This window comes from Lolium perenne, chromosome 1, assembly GCF_019359855.2.
Source record: "Lolium perenne isolate Kyuss_39 chromosome 1, Kyuss_2.0, whole genome shotgun sequence".
NCBI classification, from domain to species: Eukaryota; Viridiplantae; Streptophyta; class Magnoliopsida; order Poales; family Poaceae; genus Lolium; species Lolium perenne.
The window spans coordinates 96,661,718-96,668,094 of record NC_067244.2 but is presented as its reverse complement, the minus strand read 5'-3'; the positions used below and the strand labels follow the sequence as shown (position 1 = coordinate 96,668,094).

The 6,377-nt window shown below is 55.3% G+C and overlaps 1 pseudogene; it reads right to left on the bottom strand.

Annotated features, from left to right (window-relative positions):
- Nucleotides 1-3,115: 3,115 nt before the first annotated feature.
- Nucleotides 3,116-3,761, bottom strand: LOC139832812 (calmodulin-binding protein 25-like; annotated as a pseudogene).
- Between the last annotated feature and the right edge of the window lie 2,616 nt (nt 3,762-6,377).

Sequence of the window (6,377 nt, the reverse complement as noted above, 5' to 3'; positions counted from 1 at the left end):
GCAAGTCCCATGGGCCGGCATCGTCCCCCCATCCGGACAGGAGAAAAGAAAAAGAAGTGAATGCGCAGCAAATGACTGTGTATGATCCGGTACTTGCCGGAAAACAACAAGCCGGACGACATGGGGCCGGAAGAAAAAGCCAAGGGGCAGGTCGTGGCTATGCCAGAAATGGCTACACCGGAAATGATTATGCCGTTAGAGGTGAAACCGGGCAAAATTATCGCGCAGCAAGAGAAGCTTATGTTGAGGAGGAAATGCCTCCGTCAATGTACTGGCAGACAAGAGCCGCGGTACCGGAACATTACGATGAAGCTGATTCAGGAACTGAAAAAATCGCAGCCTACCGGAACCCTTTGGGGGAACGCGTAGGAGAAAGGTGCCTGCCAGACCGGGATGCGAGGCACAGGCTAGACAGGGTGTACTTATCTAAGATGATTGAGGCGGAAGGTCCTCCGGGTCCAAAATGGTTTGGCCCACGAATCATGAAAGAGGAACCACCGGTTCACAACTTCCAGTTGCCCCGTGACACAAAAACATATGATGGCACCACTAGGCCGGAAGACTGGCTTGCGGATTATGTGACCGCAGTATACGTCGCTGGCGGCGGAGGAACCGTAACGGGTGGAGGGAACCGACGTTGGGCCGTGAGAATCGTACCGTCCTTCCTGGTAGGACCGGCACGCATTTGGCTTAACAACTTGCCAGCAGGAAGCATAAATGGTTGGTTGGACTTTGAGGAAGCTTTCGTAAGTAACTTCAGCAGTACGTACCGGAGGCCAAACAGGCCGCAGCAGCTCGCCTTGTGTGTGCAGCGCTCCTATGAAACAGACCGGGATTACCTGACCCAGTGGAATTCCACAAGGAACTCCTGTGAAGGAGTGATCGAGGCACATGCCATTGCTTGGTTTTGCAATGGGTGCAGAAGAGGTTCACCGTTGTGGCAAAAGTTGCAGAGAAACATGCCGGTAACTTTGGCAGAGATGATACGTATGGCAGATAGCTACGCATTGGGAGACCCAATGCAACCGGCGGTTCAAGCTGAACTGGCGCAAACAAGCCAACCTCGCCAAGATCAATACCGGGATAACCGGCACAACAAAAGAAGGGAAGATTTTCCGGATCGGAGGTATGGACCGCAGCAAGTAGCCGCGGTGCAGGATAATTCTAGCGCCAGCGGAAGCCAGAGACAAAAAACCGGATCGCAGCCATGGGTGGGTCCTAAAAAACAATGGGTTGAAAAGAAACCGTGGAAAAATGATGAGAGGTACACCATGGAATCCGCTATGGATCAGCCGTGCCACTGGCACACACCGAATCCGGCAAGACCGGCGAACCATTTGACAAAAGATTGCACTTGGACCAAGAGATTAATGGAAAGAGGCATGGTAAAAGATGCAAGGGACCAAGGTACCGGAAGGCTACCACCACCACCCCCGCTTACCGGAGAAAATGCGCTACCGGTACAACCTCAGCCGAACCGACAGCAGCAACAACAAGTTCATCAGGTGGAAGATGGCAATGGCCAACCACCACCGCCGGCACCTTTGGGCCGGAACGTTTACAAGGATCCACATATGTGCTGTGTTGTGTTCATTAATGAGCCAACAGACAAGCAAATCATGCATCGCCGTTCCATGGAAGTGAACGCGGTGATGCCGGCAGTTCCGAAATACATGCTGTGGTCAGATCAGGAAATTACCTAGTCGTTCAAGGATCACCCAAAGATAATGCCAAATCCGGGTGGCTACGCTCTGGTTGTGGACCCAATCATGCACGGGCCAACGACTTGAGTCAAGTTCAGCAAGGTGCTGATAGACAATGGGAGCAGCATAAACATTATGTATCGGCACACCATGCATATGCTGGGAATAACAGAAAACATGCTACAACCAACTCACACAACGTTCCACGGAATCGTTCCGGGCCTGTCCTGTTCACCCATGGGAAAAATCCGGGTGGATGTGTCGTTTGGAGGACGTGACAATTGCCGGGTCGAAAACCTTCTGTTCGAGGTGGACCTAGACAGTCCTTACCATGCACTACTGGGGAGACCGGCATTGGCGGCGTTCATGGCCTCAACTCATACGGCATACCTCAAGATGAAGATGCCGGCACCTCGTGGACCCTTGACTGTGGTGGGTAACTGTAAGGTCTCGCTGGAAACCGCTTTCGCCAGATCAAACCTGGCAGAATCGCTCGTGATTGCAGAGGAAAAAAGAAGGATACAAACCGCTGTTGTGCTGGCTCAGTCCTCACAGTTGACCTTAGCAGCAATGAGTGGCAACTTGGGCACACCGGCATTCAAGCCAACCAAGGAGACAAAGGATATCGTGCTGGACCCGGCATACCCTGAGCGTACCATTCGTTTCGGTGCCGGCCTGAGTGAAGCATAGGAAAGCGCGCTCGTCAACTTCTTCCATGAGAATCGGAGCATCTTCGCTTGGTCTACCGATGACTTAGTGGGTGTTCCGAGGGAGTTGGCTGAGCACTCTCTGAATGTCCGGAAGGATGCGAGGCCGGTAAGGCAGCCCTTATGTCGGTTCACTGAAGACAGGCGGCAAATCATTGGAGAAGAGGTGACAAAGTTACTGGTTGCTGGTTTCATCGTGGAGGTACTGCATACTGAGTGGCTAGCCAATCCGGTGCTGGTCGAGAAGAAAAAAGAGGAAGACCCCAAAGCTCCAAAGGTGTGGCGCATGTGCATCGACTACACCAACCTGAACAAGGCTTGCCCGAAAGACCCTTTCCCCTTACCCCGGATTGATCAAGTGATCGATTCTACCGTTGGATGTGAGCTGTTGTCTTTTCTGGATGCTTATTCCAGTTTCCACCATATTCCCCTGAAAAAGGAAGATCAAATAAAAACTGCGTTCATTACCCCGCACGGGGCTTATTGCTATGTCACAATGCCTTTCGGTTTGCGCAACGCTGGTGTATGAAACAAGGGAGATCTCCTCCGGTATGTTCTGCAAGTACACTTCAGGGCATCAAACAATGTCGCTGAGTATGAGGCTCTGATTCATGGTCAGGATGTAAGTGACAGCGGCATCTAATGGGACCACATAAGCCGCCCGCGAAAAATCGACCAAACGGCGTATACGGCCGTCTGCGAAACTTACGTGGCGTATGTGGCCGAGCCACCAACGCCTGCGGCGCCAGCGGCTGGCCGCGCACTATACGTCCCGGAGGAGCTCCAGCGGTGGCCAGCGGCGGACCTGGACGTCTGGGCAAACCACGACTCCAAGCTCGGGAACCCACATCCGTTGCCGCCGCCAGCGTTGTTGTCCAGCGCGATCGAGCCGGCGTCGCACGGCGGTGTCGGCAGCGCATCCGTCCGCGCCTCGGCCGGCCTCGCCATGCAGCCGCCGAGCAGGAACGCCGACGTGTCCAGCGTCGGCAGCAACATCGCGCGGTCGGCTCCCCCGGCCGGCGAGCGTGTGGAGGAGAAGGGGCTCCTCCGCCATCTGCTGCTGCTGCTGCTGATGTTGCGGCGGCGGGGGGACGGGCTCGTCGGCGCTCGTGACCTGGTGCACCATGCGGCGGAACTCGGCGGGGTCGGCGCTGATGTAGGTCGTCGGCAGCCGCCGCGACGGGCGCGGGGGCCGCTTGGCGATGCGGCGTGCCGCCCGATGCTGCGCCGCGGCGGGGGCGGAGGCGAGGGCCTCGTAGGACGGCTGGTGGCCGCGCTCTGCCGGGAGGAGCTGCTGCCACGTCGACGCCGGCGAGGGAGATGCGTAGGCGGAGGAGTCCGTGTGCTGCATGGCGGGATCCCAACAGGCGTGGATCTGGGCGCGGAGCTCCTGATCTGCTCTACGTGACGGACATCTTGCGTGTGGCCTCCGTCGAGCTCAACCTTATCTCCTCCATCGAGCTCCTGCGACGTCACCTCCGTGGAGCCCGAGGTCGAACACGTCCTGGAAGGGGAATACCAAGGGCGCGGAGGGCGCGGAGGGAGTGCAGGGCGCTGAACTGGAAGAAGAGGAAGGACGGCGCGAAGGTCCTGGACGACCTCCTTCTTCGCCCTCGTTCATGGCGGACGGCCGGCAGGACGGGGAAGAGGATACTTTCGATTTGGAATTTTGGGGCAAGTTTGTAATGTTTAAGATGTACTCCGTATTAGGGGAGGCTTCAGAAAAGGAAGCCCTTCAGAAAAACGTTCGCTTTCCCCTTCGCGTCGCGGCTTACACGGCGCCAATGAGCCGCAGGAAAGCAGGAAACTAAATAATTGGCAACCACAAAATCCGTGAAATTGATATATGGCAGAAACGGCGTATGCTAATTGTCCAGCGGACGGGCCATTTACATCCTGAATTCATGGGCTCAAAGTCGCAAAAGAAATCGGTGCACACCGGATCATTTGCTACTGTGACTCGGATCTCGTGGTGCAGCAATGTTCCAGAGATTGGGACGCAAAAGATGCCAAAATGGCCTCATACCGGTTTCATGTGCAAAACATTGCCGGATTCTTCGAAGGGTGTAAGTTTCACCATGTGCCGCGGGCGGAAAATGAAGCCGCGGATACGCTCTCTAAGTTGGGCTCCTCCAGGCAAGAAATTCCTCCCGGAGTAGCTTTGGCTCACCTAAGGGTGCCATCGATCAAACCAAGTCCGGAGTCGGAATCCATTTTCGTACCGGAGTCGCACGTTGTGCCAATGGACATTGATGAAGGAAACCCGGGGACTGTTCCGGTAAACCCGGGGACTGCGGGGTCTAAGCCGGAAGAAGCTATGCTGGTGGACAATATGGAGATAGACGTGCCGGTGTTCCTAGTTCGAGAAGCACCAACCTGGGTTGAACCTATTAAGGAATTCCTGATCAACGGCACCCTGCCGGTTGACGAAACTGAATCAAGAAGGATCCAGATGAGGTCCAAGGCCTATACCATCATCAACGGCGAGGTGTCAAAAGAAGTGTTACCGACGTCCTCCAAAGATGTGTGGAACCGGAAGAGGGAAAAGAGATGCTTGTGGAAATTCACCAAGGAGAATGCGGGCACCATGCTTCATCAAGGGCGCTGGTGGCAAAAGTGTTCCAGCATGGGTTCTACTGGCCCACGGCACTGGAAAATGCTGAGGATCTGGTACAAAAGTGATGCAGCCCGACCTTCGGTCTCCACCACATCATGTACATCAACGACAAGAACCACACTCAAGGCCGAGGTCACGGAGGCATGGAAGAGAAGAAGGAAGAAGAGCGTCCGAGGTCGCCTAGGAGAGAAGACGACTGCCACAAGTCAATTCGGGCCAAGGCCCATGTACCCCTTTGTTTCCCTAAACTACCCCTCCTTAGTGGCTCCCTATATATAGGCTCCCACCTCCCCCTTCATTAGGGAAGACATAACTTGAGTGAGAACTTGGCTTATGCCTCCACCATCCCTCCGGGATTAGGGAAACCCCTCCTCTCTTAGACACCAATCTATGAGTTGTATCAATGCACTCCTTATATGATTTATCTTTCGCACTTGTGATTCTACCGCGGTCTCTCACACGTGTGACTCCATATATCGTATATCGGTCTTTCTCTCGGGGATTCTACCTCGTGTCTCTCCTTGAGGGATTCTATCGTGATAGTGGTTCGGGCTATCGGGAGTAAACCGAAATTGTATCGGGTTGTGTTGCGTGCGTTCGCGTGTGTTCATCGTGTTCTTCGCCGTGTTCTTCGTGTTCTTCCTCTCCCCCGCCTTTCCCTCGGTCAATTCGTGAGATCGGGCAACCCACGTGGCCTTAGGCCGCATCATATGGTATCAGAGCACATGTTGCCACGAATTTGACCCTCCAATTTCATCAATTTCGCCCAAAAATTTCCCAAAAAATTGCCCCAAAAAATAGCTCGAAATTTGATCTGCGAATTTGTTGAGTTTTTTATGGTTTTGATCCACAAATTTGATGTCTTCGGTGTTGATCTATGTTTCCCCTCATTTTCCCCCATCAATTTCATCCAATTTAGTTCGAATCTGAGCAGTTTCTGTTGGGTTTCTATGAAGAACAGGTCGCGAGTTCATCTGCCCCGAGCGAGTCAACGCAGCTCGCCCTCGATCCCAATTGCCGCCGCACAGGCCCAACCTCCGTGACGCTCCGGCTGCCCTCTCGCAACAGCACTCAACCACGCGCCGGCGCGCCGCCCACCCTGGCCCTGCCCCGCACTGCTCACCACCAGGCCGTCCCACATCCGCCCGCACGCAGCACCTGGCCCCCGCCCCGGCCCTCGCTCGATTTCTGGCCGCTGCACGCTCAGCTCGCCTGCCAGGCCCTCTACGCGCCGCCCAAGCACACCGTCCTCACCATCGCGCGCCCAAGCAGCAGCGGCCGCCCGCCCGCGCAAGCCACGGCCACCTGCCTGCCCACAGCGCTCCTGCGCAGCCCAGCCACACCCACGCA